The sequence below is a fragment of the Pyrgilauda ruficollis genome, unplaced genomic scaffold (genome assembly GCF_017590135.1).
Source record: "Pyrgilauda ruficollis isolate IOZ18807 unplaced genomic scaffold, ASM1759013v1 scaffold5, whole genome shotgun sequence".
Classification (NCBI taxonomy): domain Eukaryota; kingdom Metazoa; phylum Chordata; class Aves; order Passeriformes; family Passeridae; genus Pyrgilauda; species Pyrgilauda ruficollis.
Window position 1 is genome coordinate 7,400,237 of NW_024526599.1, and position 16,046 is coordinate 7,416,282.

Below are 16,046 nucleotides of genomic sequence, written 5' to 3' on the forward strand. Positions count from 1 at the left end.
AAAAGTAACTCTTTTAAAAAGAGTTAAAGTAAATGTTAAAAAAATCACTTTGGCCATTATCACATAGCTAATATATTGATTATATATTTTATATTTACTCTCTATCTAAACTATATATCTGTCTAATTCTTACCAAAAAGTTAATGAATTAGAAAGAAAGGCTGAGGTGTACCCCTCTTTAGGATAGTACAAATGTTACATCAACAGTAACACATACAAGGAATCACTTCTACTTCCACAGTTACAACCTTCACAAGCTTTCCTGGGAGCTTTAAAAACAAAAAAAAAATTAAATATAGGAGAAATGTTGATCTAGTATTTATTTTTTCTCTACCTGTTCCATACTAAGCAGAATAATAATAATTTTGTGTATCATCTGCAGCTAAATAATTTAGTTTTTTGTATTTGAATGAGCTCATTCTTAGAAAAGCAGCTTTTTCTTTCAAGCCTGCAACAAGAAGGAACATATTATGCAAGCATGCAATGAAATATCTTTATCATCTAAGGCTATTCATGTTAGAACAAATAAAATATTGCAGTTTTCTTCAGTGAAAACTCAGCTGACCCTTTGCTAGCATAACATCTATTATGCAGCTCCCAATTAGGTTTCTGTAGACTTGATTAGGCTTTTTATTTCAAATAATAGCAATAAAAAACTTAGCTTTCACATGTGAAAATTCTTCATTAATCAACTCTTTTTTTTTAATAATTCGTTTGCTACTTACATAAGCATTTACGGGCTGAAAAGCAATGTTTTGGTCGATGGTGTTATTTCACCCTTTGTGGAGAACTGTTCCCCTGAGTCATGCAGTATTAATTCTGATATGCGTGAATGCAACAATATAAAACATGATGTAACAAGAAAAATAATTAGTACTTTATGCCCCATTTGAATAGTCGGGATGTAAAAATTTAACCAGGGAATGAAAAAAAAAAACATTAATGAGGCAATTGTAACAAGCAGCAGCGAGCCAAAGTCACTGTTCTTATTTATGTATCAGTTTCCATTACCCAAGCAGTACTAGAAAAGAGAGATTTGCCAGTGTGAATTAATTAGACATATATAATGCTATTTGTAATAGCGAAAATATATGTATTTAGAGAAGATTGGGAGAAAAACAGACAACATGTATACTAGGATACATAAGAAGACTGATTCTTCCACAAGAAATTAATGGAAGTGATGATTGTCCAGTACAGGATAATAGATGTGATTAATCTGTAGGCATAAGAGACTGGAAAGAAACAGTCACTGCAATATTTAAGAAATTTAAAGGAAACATTTGAAAGCAACTAAATGGCAATAGTATGTAGAATCATCTTTGGGTGTAAAACAAATTTACTTAAGCAGGGGTGTGAATATATTAGCAGGAAGGAAAACAAAACACATATTTGCATTGAATTAGGAGCCAATTTTTAACTAAATCAAGACCCATGGTCAGAAAAATATAATCCTTGGACAATAGAAAAAGAAGTGGTCTTGATGGAAAGGTATTGGACGCTTTAGGTGGGGAAATGATGCCTTAAGTTTTAACTTTAGTATTTTTCAGATTCTGTGCCGCCTAGACTTGTAGCTCTGAGCTTAATTTTAAGTGTTAGTAGGTTCTCTTCACAGGGTGGGAAGACAAAACAATCCTTTTCCAGCTTGAGACCAAGGACAACTGTTATATATTTCAGGACAAAATGTATAAACAACGGTGAATTGAAGAGAGAAAAACAAGGAGGACAGGACTTCATAGCATAAAGCTATTATTGGACAATTAACTCCAATATGAAAATGGACCAAAACTTATAAAAGTGTGAGACCTTGTGACTGGTCGTCCATTTTGTGTCCATTTTGTGTCCATCTTGGGTGCAGCCCTGGCCATGGTCTTGTACTGCTCAAGGTGCATCCATTGAGGCCTTTTAATAAATACCTACTTTATTCTCTAGTCCCTGTTCCAGGTCAGACTCTCAAGGCATCAGTTAGATTATGAATGTTCTTAAGAAGAACTAAATGATCAAAAATGCAGAATAAATATTCAGGTTGACATCCAAATGGTTACTTCCAGGCATGCTAAGAAATGTAGAAAATGAAATCTAAAATGGCAAATATTCCTCCTCCTTTTCCCTCCTCCCTTACATAATATTCTCTACATTATTTTCATCAATTACACAACTATTAGCAGATGAATGAGTGTTAATATTTTCTCACTAGGAACTCTGATCTCTAAAAGGTGGAGGGACACCACCAGCCAGCATGTTGAGGGAAGGGATTCTGCACCTCTGCTCTGCTCTGGTGAGACTTCACATGGATTGCTGCATCTATTTCTGTCGTGCCCAGTGCAGGAAAGACATGGACCTACCTGTTAGAGTCTAGAGCAGGGCCACAGAAACAGTCAGAGGGCTGGAACACCTCCTATGAGAAAAGGCTGAGAGAACTGGAATTGCTGAACCTGGAGAAGAGAAAACTCTGGGGTGACATTCCAGCAGCCTTCCAGTATTTAAATGGGGCTTATAAGAAAGATGAAGACAGATAGATTTTTTTAGCAAGGCCTTCAGGAACAGGACAAGGGGCAATGGTTTTAAACTAAAGATGGGTAGCCTCAGACTAATAAGGAAAAAATGTTTTTCAGTGAGGGTGCTGAAGCACTGGCAGAGGTTGCTCAGAGAGTTTGTAGATGCCCCATCTCTGGAAACTTTCAAAGTCAGTTTAGATGGGGCTCTGAGCAACCAGATTGAGTTGAAGATATCCCATGTCATTGCAGAGAACTGGTTCTAGATGACCTTTAAATGTCCCGTCCATTCCAAACCATTCTATGATTTTATGGCAGAGTGCCTAGAAAGTGAGTGGTAACCTTTACTCCAGTCCAAGCAACTGTTCTTAATATTCTGCCTATGACTGGTATTATAGACAGGGGCATAATAATTTTAACAGCCAAAATCCTCCTATTAATTTTTTATTGACTGCACAGTGTTCTATGTGGGTTTTTTAGTGGATAATATTTTAACTTTCTTATTTTGGTGGTGTTTTTTTTTTTGTCTTTACTTAATATTCTTCTCTATATTGTCAGGGGTACCCTGATTATATCTGAATAGTAACTGTAGTTAATACTTGTTTAAGCAGAAACCTGAATTAAGCATTGCCTAATTTCAAAGCTGTTAATATTTTTTGTGATCTGCCAAGTTTAAATTTACAGGTGAAAGAAATGACATGCTACAGTCTGGATCACATAGAGTTTTCATGCAATCACATTGTCTCACATTATATTTTATTTGTAAATGAAAGTGGTTTTGCACAATGATTACTCTCTCTGAGTGATTTCAGCTAAAGAAAAATAGGTATTGTGTTGATACAACTCCACTGAAGCATGCAGTGATTTGAGACATTTGAAGGTGCAACTGGGAGACTGCATTCAAATTCACTTGAAGTGCAGTCAATGTAGCCTTGAGGCTGATGAATATGGACAGTATATAGGCCACAGGACTCAGTAAATTTGCATTGTTTAACTGCCTTCTGAATCCTGACAATATATAATTCATCCATGACTGAGTTGAAAAAGATCTGTTTATTCAAATATTAAGAGCAATTATACAAAATCTCAACAAGCAAGAGATTATGTTGACATCCACTTCATTGTGCCACTGGCTTAACACTACTTTAAATACAGTCTGATTGAAATTTTATTTACACTATCAATGACGTTTTCATCCCAGCATGATTTTGTATTGCTGATACATTTTTATATTGTATTGAAATTACCTTTTTAGAAGCTGGATGAATAGATGCAACCACGTCCACGAGACTGGAGGAGAAATGATTGTAATTAGCTTCACATTTGCACTACTCCAAAAACTGTGCATTTCTAAAATTCATGGGGAGCTATATTTGACAGGAAGATTGAAGCAATGACTGCTCATGTATGTTCTACATACATGTCTTGTTTATGTTCTCAATAGAAAACAATCAATATATTTGGGCTTTTAGGGAACACTAAGCAGCCAAGAATAACATAGGCAGGGGAAGGCAAGAAGAGCTCCTTTCTTTCACCTCCTCTGCCCCCCAGTAACTGGCTCAACCAGTGCAGTTATAATCTCAAGTAAGTCAGCAGAGCTCAGGTCTATGCTAATACGTGACCAAACAGCCCAACCATGAGGCCAAGCTGTATTCCAGGGTAAATTTCTCTCCTGTGGAAAATTCTGCTTTTCAATTAAGAGGCTTTAGTGTTCATTGGAGCAAGAACTAGAGCCTGAACATGAATCAACCTTTTGTTTCTTCCCTCTCCTTTCTCTTTGTCCCAGTGACTATTTCATTACTTTCTGCTAGGGTAATTAATTGAATACCTTCAGCTGGAGAAATTCAGAGCAAGAGAGATATGTCCCTGACTATCTGGTAACATTGCAATTAGGGCGCTCTGCTGAGATGGAAAATACTTTCATCAAAATGCAATCAGATATGGAAGAGACATTAACTGAGTCCCAGCTGAGCACCCTGTCAGCTCTGCAGCTGTGCTCTATGGCAGGAGTGGACAATTGCAATTTTTTTGCAAAGGCTTCAGATTGCTTTGAGCTCATCTAGAAGGTCCTACCCTAGAGGTCTAATCTCTGTATCCCACTGTCACTGAGTTGCATCATAGAAAAAGGGCAGCTTTACTGTAGGCATTTCTGTCACCCTGAACAGCAGAAATGTAGGCACTTCAGAGCTTTGTTGGGTGTTTCAATGCTATAAATTCTGGTGACTTCATCCAGGGTGTGCCAATGCATCTTGCTGAGCTGCAGCAATTTTCTCACAGCACGAAGCAATGTGCTGGGCATCATCCTCCTCCCCATACAGAGCTGCAACTCAATACTCTCTCTGAGATTCCAAGGTTTACCTCACAGCATACCACTGTAGACTGCCATTTCCTATTTCATTAACAAGTTGCTGAGCTGTGTGGTCAAGTTCAATGGGTAATCTTACACTTTGGGTGACCATTAGATTTGTCATTACTTATCTGTTTTGGGGAAAATGATTCATTCTATGTCTCAATAGGACACCAGGCAGAGATGTATATGAGAGATGTGTAATTCAGAAAAAATTATGCTGTCAGAAAATTCAAAACAACTCCTGTTCAATCTGTATCAAACAGACTTATCAAGTATCTCATTATATATTTAAAGGGAAAGAAAGAAAAATTAGGTCAGAAGCTATGATACCTAGTCAGAACAATCTGCAGAATCACTGTAAAATGCATATGTGAAAAGCACAAGTGAATCATGGCCTGGGGAGTCTGATTAAGCTTTTATAAGTCTGTTTAATGCACTGGTGACCTGGTAGTTTGTAGATCCTCCATTTCCCTTGATGTTTATCAGCTTTGTATTCTAAAAAAATCTGAATAAAATAAAATAAACCTTCATGGAAAAGACCAGCCCATAAGATTGCTTTTTCAGTTTCTCCCTGAAGGACTCTTTCCACGTCAGTGTGCTTTCATGCTTGTCAGTACATGACTGTCTGAAGGGCTCCTGGAGTGCTGAAAGTGACAAACATACATCTCCATAACTAAACCTCACTGCTGGTCAGAATATATCATTCCTTTTCCTGTCTATCATTTTTGTGCCCTATGCCTTAGAAACATTTTGAAAGCCACACCTTGCCTCTCTGCACCAAGGGGCTTCCAAGAAGTTTCTTATGAATTTATATCATTCAAATGAAATGGGAATGAGCCTATACATAACCACGGAGATTATACACAGATAAATTATAATTTTCCATAGATTTTGTTCCAGATCTTTTTCTATAGATACTGTCAATCAGACTTAGACAGGATCTGGCTACATAATGGAGCCCTGTATTGACATAAGAAGTAAATAAGAAGCAGATTGGTCAGCTGTGAGGCTTGTATAATTTGTCTTTTATACCTTAGTGCATTTTTCTTGGAGGCTATAAAACCCACCACCAAAAGGAAATCTGTTCAATGTTATCAGAAACCTGTCACAACTGCTGAAAGCATTTTATTTCTCTACTTTAGTCCTCTTTGCTTTAAGTCCTCTTTGTGTTTTATCTTTCCCATAAACTTACAGACAGAAGACCAGAACCTTCCTCAGGAGAACTTTCTGTACTTTTCATTTAATTTAGTCTAATATTATTGGCTTAGAGATGATAGCTTTTTTTGTACTTTACAGAGAAACAATGGCTCCAAACTTTTCTAAGCCTAAATTGCCCATAGGATCCTGTCCCAGATAGGCGAGTAATTGCATAACCCTGTGTTTCACAAAATGTCAAATTTTAGACCGTGATGAAGAACACTAAATACTATGTGAAGATCAAGAAAAGCAAGGTAGAATCGAAGGAAAAAGCACTGTTTTGAATATTTTTCAAACCCTAGGTACCTACCAGACAATATCACAAAGAAAATTGATTACAAAGAAGGTAATCACTTACATAATTCCTAAATGTCATTAGGTAGGTGTTACATATTTGCATTTGAACTACATTAAATATCTATAAATGCATGAAGTTGCCATCACCTTTTGGGTTTAAAAATTTTATGTATTAGAACTCTTTGAAAGATGTAACCCCCAAATTTTGTTAATGGGATAAACAACACATGTAGGCTCATGCTGCTGCATACACCACTGGGCATTTACATATGCCAAAATTGAACACAAGAGTAATTTTTGATTTTTTTTCTTTCTGAAAGGTTTTAAAAATCATATCTTTTGTCTCCACCTTCCTCAGGACTGTATTGCTAAACATGAACATGCCAAGAATTAATACACTCTAGGACTGACAATTTGAATAGTTAATATTAGTGCAGTGGAAAGAGCATTAATATAGTAGTTAATAGCCTTTAAGGAAAAGTACTAGACCATTAATCTCTTCAATAGTTTAATCTACTCTACACTTATCAATAGCTAGGAATAATTGTCCCATGTTAACAGGTCTTACTGAAAGCCATGTCTCTGATTGAGGAAAGCTTTCCTACCCATTCAATTCTTAATCATTGTTTTCAAGCATTTCATTAATATTTTAATTTCCTGTGTTTTAGAGGTGTTTCAAAATCAACATGAACACATTTAAATACAAAGTAGTCCCAAGACAGTTTCACAGAACTGACCCAGGCTTTATACATGTGTCAGTTTGATAAAGAACCAGAAGTGTTTCAAAATCCTTAGTCAGACCAATGTTGAGTGCATTATATTATTCTAGTAACCCTTCTGATAATTTCTTATAACATGTGTCTCATTCACAGAGAAGATCTTATTTTCTATGATTTTCATTTTTCAGGAAGAAAAATTTATGCTTAGCTCAGGATTAAGAAGATGCAAGTTTAAAAAGGGAAAAAATACTTCTGTGAAAGTCAAATTCCGATACCATCTGCTCTTGAAGTGCTTTGAGACTAGAGGAGTCAAGCAGGGCTGGCAATCAAAGTCTATCCTGCAAGTCTATCCTATCAACACTACAAATAAAGCAGAGTGCTGAAGCAATAGTCAGAAGGAAGTGCAGGTCCTAATGAAAGAGGTAATGAAACCTTCTGTGGCACTGCACTTGTATAACTGAAACACAGACCTGATCTATAATTCTAAATAGAGGTAAAAAGTAATATCTGATCATTATAAAAGAACAATATTTCTATGTAGTATTATAACTCCATGTGTCTCTCATGAGAGGGAATTGTGACCACACTAGGAACTGGTTTATGATTGCCTTCCTTTACGATGGCTGCTTGAAGTTGCTAATTACTTTCCAGTTCCAGGAAATCCATTTAGGACAGATTTCTTGTTAAGAAGTACCAAGCACAATTCTACAACAGAAATTAACATTAATAATAGAATCTTTTTTAATATTGCTCGTACTGAGAAAAAAGTAAATTGAAAATGCTTTCAGTCAGAAAAAATATTTTATGTCCATGACTCTAAAGTATTTAATCAGAAAATCCCTCTGACATATGACATAGAGGACAAGAAAAAGCCCTATTCCACAATCCAGACTAGCTTGAAAAATGATTCTCTGGGCATGGAACTGTGCAGTTATGCCTGAGATAGAGCAGGCCTGTGTGTAGGCTTCCTGTCCAGAACCATACAGAATGGGTCGGAGATCATTCCTGCCATCCTTCCACCCAGTGGCCTTTAGTATCTCACATCCCTTAACAGAGAATTCTTTTGAACCCCTATTCAAAGGGAAAAAAGTCCTAAATGTGAGCCTCAGAACAAGTCCACATTAGCGCATAAAATCCTAGGCATTATTTACAAATCACATGCAGTGAAATAGAGTTGTAGTCAGACCATTAAATACTTTGGAATGTTTGCAATGTTTGTGATTGTTTTACTGCAGTTGCTTTGGTTTTCTTTTACCCTGAAATTGAAAAATAAGGTTTGAAAAAATTATTTTAGTGTTGGAAAAATACCCCATTTTATGATTCACTTACTATTTCTGCAAATAGAAATCTCAGGAGACTACAAGAAAGATTATTTTGATTAACTCAGACACACGGTGGCAAAATGTAATTTTTTAAATGTTATATTTAAAATGATACTAATATACTAAAACAACCCCAGTAGAATTACTGTGATGGAGACAGCTTTCTGTATCTGTGTGGTCTTTTTTTCAGTTCTTTAATGTCACCGTGTGTCATTGCTAGATCTACTGATATGCATTTTAATACTTCAGGAGAAACACTACATGTTAGCTCAGTTTCAAAGGTTTTCCTGAATAGATGCATTCCCTGTCCTCTGCTTTGGGAACATTATTAAATTGAGTAAAATATAAATGATCTTGTGTTTTTTTTTTTATAGAAGTGTCATCCTAATCCACCTAAAGAAGAAAGAAAAACAACCATTATTTCAGCTGAATACCTCGTGCTAGAATACCAGAAAATAGATAATATACACTTATAACAAAGGGGAAATACAAAACAAACGAAACAATAAAGAAGTGAAATACTAAATAAGGCATATGGAAGACAAACGGAGATGAAACTAGTTTGGTTGACTCCTGGTGTGCTATCCTGAAAACTGAAAGAAATAGGATAATGAAGAGAGATTTGGTAATCTCAGAAGTAATTTCTTGAAAAGAGGCAAGTATCTGAAAGAAGAAATTTCTTAAAAGTGCAGCATGAACAAACTGATACGTTAAAAATAAATGTGTCAATCACTACCTGTCAGAAGAGAACAGGGTTTAAGAATACAATTTCTTAACAAAAATACCAAAAGAAAAACAAGGGAGTACACAAGAGAGAGGCTACTTGCAAACTGGAATATCTATCTGGAAGATCACAAAATTAGAAAATAGCAATGAAAGACACCTCAAAACGCTATCTAAGCCATTTCTACATCAAAATATATGCTCCACTAAGTCAAAATTGTTCCTGAGAGATAGGTTTTTAATCTCCTCTTAAAAGTGTCCCAGAATCCAAGATCTGAGAAAAACTGTCTTGAAAAATAAAGAGACAAAAATCCTATGTCATTTACAACAGTCTGCTTAATAATATCCCAATTACAAAAGCTATCACCAGAGTTAAGGCTTAAATTTGAGAAGGACTAAGGGAAATATAACAATGTGCTTTTCGCAATAAATTTTTGTAGTCTAATTTATTTCCATTATTTCTTTAATTATTTTGATTATTAATTAATCTAGAGGATTAATTAATTTAATTATTTAGAAAAAAAAAGAGTTGCAAGTACATAATTTTTTTTTAGAAGCAGCAATGCAGAAATAATGTTTCTAATAAAGATATTAGCAAGCATGTTTTTATTTTTTGTTTATATAGTTTTACAATTTCATTTGTAAAATATGTTGGCACACTGGAATTTCATTCAAAGATTATTATCTTTACTATAAGACCACTTAAATGATGCTCATTTATTGGGGATGTTATAGACACAGCAGACACTCCTTTTGTATTTTTGCAACATTATTTATCCTTGTTGGGGTGATTTTATTATCAAAAATGGGTATTTGTATATCATGATCATTATCTGAAGATTATATTTTTTATGTTTATTTACAGTCTGTCAAGATATTTTCCAATACCAAACCCGTATTTTGATATAAAAATGGCAATTTCACATAATAAGCAAATTAGATCACTTGATATTACAGCATATCCCTTGAACTATTTAAAGAGTGGGTTCAGCTCAAAAGTGTTCTTCTTTCTCTCCTGTGTTGTAAGATTTACTATATCACTTTCTAGCATTTCAATTTTTTTTCTAAATAAATGCACAAATCTGAAGATGCCACAGTTTGAGTATTACCTGACCGAAGCACAAGGAAAAAGAAGTTACTGTTGTTTTCCATAGAAACTGTATTTTCCCAATTTAATAAAAATGCCCGCCCATTTTCTCTAGAAATTAGTTCTAAGTCTCAAACAAACAAACCAAATGAAAAAGTTTTCAAGTCAAAATCTCTCAAATGTCTGACTCAAACACAGAGCTTAAGTTTTGTGGCTTATTTCTGATTTTAATCGTACACCCCAGTGTTTAAAAAAAAACAAAGGACAAAAAATTTATGGATTACTAATAGGAAGGTGCCTTGGAGATGCATTTGTTTCCACTTTGCTGATGCCATTCTGCTTTATCATTACAGGAATTTTATAACAGAACATATTCCTGTTAAACAAATACTGGAACATTTGGTTGCTTTCCTTTAGAAAAAGGCACCAAACAGCCAATTCCTTGTCCCCACCTTCAAATCATGAATTTGTGGAGAAATTTAGAACTTTGTGAAATTCAACAGAGGGCAGGCTAAGAACGAATGTTTGGATTTTATATGAGTAAAGAACTTCACAGAATGTGAAATCTACATTATGGCTTTTGAAAATTAAAAAATCAAGTAATAAAACAATGGAGTCTAAAATAAAGCAGAATAAGAAGCAATTTATGAGAAAAAAGACAGAGATATAATAAATAAAAACAGCTGGCTGTCAAGCTAGAAGAATAATGAAGAAAACCCAGAAAGAAGCAATTGATAAAATACTGAAAATTCACAAGAAAATGGTAATGCCCTACTGATGAAATGGTGAGTGTACCTGGGGGGAAGCTGAAAAAAAACCCATAATCATCTGCTGCACCCATTTCAAAATCTTTGCTGGAGGAAGGTGTCCTGTTAATTTTGAGATTTATATTTATTAATATAATTGACATAGCAAAGCCTAAAGGAAGAACTACCCTGCTGATGTGCAGGTTGCTTGTTGATGCCTTGCAGTTGTTTCTCTCAACATGTAACACTGGGGAACAGGTTCTGCAAAGTGCTCCTAACACTTTGTAACTCTGTAAGTTCAACAGAAAATCCTGCACTCCAGCTTCTCCTTCTTTTTTATTTTTTTTTTTAACTCTTCCAATCTGCAGATATAAATGTTACAAAATGCCTCCTTCATCATTTCACTACTGAGCCAAGTAATAAAGTTTTACCTTTCTGCTGATTGGATCAATGCTACAGATCAGCTGTGGAGAAAATAGGCTGCATGGAAGGAGAAGGAATCAGTCTCTGTGGCATCTGAAGCTTTTTCCCTTTTTCTGTTAGTGCAATACTACCGTTAGGATGAGAACACTGCAGGCCCTAAGGACAATATGGACATTATGGGAAGGGTAAATCCTCCTCACAGATCCTCTTCCCAGGGCACAGAGCAGCCATCTGGGCAGTTGTTGTGCTAGTCTTTGTTCAGAGGCTGTGTGTACCTCAGGCTCTGAATAACCATGAGGGTTTACTGAATACAGAACATTTTCTGATATTAAATACTGTACTTAGAGTGACATAGCAGTTAATGACAAACACAACTGAGAATGTGGATTCCATTGGGCATGGGAAACCATGGTTTTCAAATCAGTTGCTGTAATAGCTGACTTGAAAGTCCAGCTGTGATATGCAACTGTAGAGCACTATAACCATTTGAAAGCTATTTGAACACACAGAACGTGAAAAGTAAATGAGCTATTCATCTCATCAATACATTTTGTTGTCCTTTATACTGACAGCCATCACCAGTTTTGCTATGGTATGTCTTTCAGAATAGTAAATACTGTTTTATTTGCTATGTGGGTCAGAGAGAAAGAGCCCCATAAATAAACAGCTTGTACTGGACACAGAAGGGTCGTTAAGCATTGTGGTATCTCCTTTGCAGTGTGAAAGATAAAATGATTCAATAATTGAATTTGGTAAAAAGAATCATCTCCAATTTCAAAATTATTTACTCTCAATTTTCTGAAACAATGTATTACTGTAGGAACTAAAAATAAACTTGACCAAATTTCCTTATCTTTCAGATAACCACAGGAAGCAAAACAGAGTAAGGTCTGGAATGATCAAGTCTAACTACATGTACATAGGAAAAAAAGAATGTTTTGAGTGGGTATTTTAAGTACCTTTCTTTGGGTGATTGGTTTGAGTAGAGGTGATTATTTAAACAACCTTAGACAGCTGGCTGAACATACTTCCTGACTTCTCCTGGAAAACCTGGCATCGGAGTCAGAAAGAAAATAGCCATGGGCGACGAGGTATAACAAAGAAAAACTTTATCTTCTTTGCCCACCCTTCTTTCCTGACTCTAGTAAGTAGGCTGGTTTTGGTGAATGATCTCTGTTCACACCACTGCAGTGAGGGGGGAATCTAGTGTGCGCTTTGAATAACATGAGACATTGAATGCTCCCCAGAAAAGTGCTGCCTTTACTTTTAAGTTGATGGAAAATGATCACAAATGAGAGCTGAGAACAACTTCATTTTAGCATTACCTAAATAAGGAAAAAATGTCATTCTTTATTCATTGGTATGATGTTCCTGTAAATTTCTAAGGAAATTAGAAAGAAAGCATAGTAAGTAATCATTGAGTTTATGACTGAATTTGAAATATCAGTGACAAGTCCTTTATTTCTACAAAAAGCTGTTAAAATATTCCCTCAATGCATTTTTTTTGACATTTGGAAAATGGTAGGAGTAGTTATTCTTTACTATTATTTCAAATGTATTGTTCAGTACGTACAATTTTCATCTTATATCTATGGAAATAGAGTGGAATCTTATATAAACTGCCTTCTGCTATTTTTTTTTTTTGTTCGCTGAAAGAGATGTGCTTTCAGTTTTTAAGGCTAAATTGGGAAATCAAACCAATATTTTCCTTCATATATTAGCCTTATATTTATTTTCACTATTAATAATGTGTCTATTATACATATTTTCTTTAGGAATTATACTTTAAAATTGGGGTACTGTAATTTAGAATAATGTAGAAAGTACTTTGGTGCATTTTCATTGAAAGAGATAAGGCTGATAATAATAATAATCATGTTTTTTGAAAGGCATTGTTAACGCGGAAGTATCAGTCCTCTTTATATAACTCAAAGTTTTCCACAGCTCTGTTTTGAACAGTTGTGAACTTTCATTCTGATCTTTCAAACTTCAAGCTGGACACCTTCCAGCAACATAGGTAACACTGAAGTTTTCCATAGACTGATTTTGGCTGTAATGGAGTTGTTTTTCTTCATGGCAGCCTGTATGGTGCTGTGGTTTTGAATTTGTGACTGAAGCAGGGTTGATAACAAAACAATTTTTGGGCTGTTGATGAGCAGTGCTTGCACAGCATCAAGGCCTTTTCTCTTTTCTGCTCTATCTCCCTCAAAGGTTGTAGGCTGGGAGTGGGCAAGAAGCTGGCAGTGGACACGGTCAGGAGAGCTGACCCAAGCTGGCCAAAGGGATGTGCCACTCCGTATGACATTGTGCTCATCTGTAAAAGGAAAGCAGGAGGAAGTGGGATCATTTATGGTAATGGCTTTCATTTTCCCAAGTGAATCTTCCACCTGCTGGATTTTTCCTGAATTACCTGGACATCTGCCTGCCAAAGACAAGAAAAATAGTTTGTTTGCTTTGTCAGTGCCAATATTTTACTTCACTTATTAAGCTGCCTTTATCTGAACCCATGAGTTTCTCTGATTTTTGCCCTTCCAAAACTTTAGTCCGCTGGGAGGGGAGTGAGTAGGGGGTTGGGGTCTTATGACCAGTGTCAGTGTCACAAATGCCATTTGTCTGACAGCGTGGAAAAGTGGAAAAACAAGGCTGCCCATTTGGTCAGTCAGACTTCAGAGAAGTGAGATCACTTGGGGGTGCCAGAAAAAGTGAATAAGGCTGTATTTGGACTACATATACAAAAAAGGGAGATTAAAGGATTTTTTTGTTTTCTGTTGGTGTCTGATGTTAGTGATTAGTATTAGGTAAGCGTGGTGGGGGTTGGGGAGCAGGGTGGGTGTGGTGGTACCTTAGGCAAGCCAGGGTTTGATGATGAGACAGTGGACGAGAACAGCCACTTTTTTGAAGCTTTCTTATGAGTCCCTCAGGATCAACATCATCAGCAACAGAGACTACTGCAAGGAAGAGGCAACAGGTGATGGTCTGGGCTACACTCAGTGCTAAAAGACCTAGTTCCCAGCTTATTTATAAGAGGCAAATCAAGCACTGTCTACAGAGGTAGTTATTTACTGGGCTAATACTGACCTTACTCTAGATAAATTTAGTTTTTACTATTTATGAAAATGATTTTTTCTTTAATTCCTCTTCCTCAATACGGAGAAATGATTTATCAGAATAAAGCTATGCAAATGCACTAGAGTTGCCAGGTAGATTTTGTTTGTGTGGGCTTTGTTTTATTAGCTTTTATTACAGCTATCCTGCTTTGCAGAGATGCATATTGAAAACAGAGAAAAGGAAATATAATGATGAAAAAAGTAAACCATTACCCAAAGCTCAAACAAAGGAAATGCTCTAAACCATGAAAAATTCAATAGTACCATTTCTCTGAGTTAGGCAAACTGAGACCTGAATAAGTCTTGTATAAAACACAGACAAATAAATGTCTGGACCAAGATATGGAGTGCTCCACACAGTTGTTTTCATTTTTAAAATGGAGTAAAGTCCTGAAAGCTTGGGTTTCATCCATACAAGTTTTGACAGTACTATATTTTTTTTCCAAAGTATTTTTATCTTATGAACTCATGTAATTTTAGTTGTATTTTTTTTAAAGCAAGTGAAATGTGCAATATTCAAAAAGAGCAATGATTAACATTTACAGCAAGATGTTAGGAGGAATTCAGGAAAAACAAAAAAATCCCAATGTTAGAGGTATGTAGACAGTGTCTTGCAAGGGTGATATGCATTGAATTTACTAGATTTCAGTTAAAACTCTGTGGATATTATTTCTGGTTTTTCCTTTTTGTTCTATTCCCTTGGTGATACATTTTACAGTAGGCAGACATGCACACTCACAGTGCATTGGAATAAGCTTTTAGCCTGCCTTCCAAAATACTTACTCTTCTGTATTTTTCAGGTAGGATGCATAATTTTTAATTTTTATAAAGTCTAGGAAAACTATTAGTACATCCAAATGTGGCTTGACATTCAATAAATTTAAATCTTCTGAAAATTCAAGCCTCTACTACAGTGAATGTCATTTCTGTATGCAGAGAACATTCTTGACCAGATACACAGCAAAGATCTATACAAAAATTTGTCTAATTTAGCTGCTTCATGCATAGATCATAGGTGGTTGGCTCTGGCACACTCATAAGTATCCAGTTTAAGGGCTCCCCATGCAGTTCAAGCCTGGATGGATCTAAAACCATCATGGCCATATTGGACACACATGAGCTCTTTCTTTATAGTTAGAAAGCTCTTAATAAAGAGTCCAACATAGTGTATGTTGCCTTTCATTGTAAGCTCTTTTATCAGAAAGATAAAAGAATCCTCTTGCTCATCAATGTTCAGCAAGAGGCCAATGGTCCCTTGGAAGGACCTACTGCCTTAATTCCTGCATATAGCACTTTATGCTTATCTTTAGTCCTCACTGAATTTTAACTTAATGAGTTAAATCTGTTTCCCTGATCTATCAAGAATGCTGTGAATTCTAATCCTATCCTCGAAAGTGCTTCCAAACATTCACTTCAGATTTTATATTGAAATAGTTTATTCCATGAAGAAAAGCATTATTGGAGATATTTTCCACTATCTTGTCCACTACACACCACTGCAAAACTCCCCTAATGTGGCCTGAGGGTAAGTTATGAATCAGGAAAGTCACTGTCAAAAATTAGTGACTACTCCTAATAAA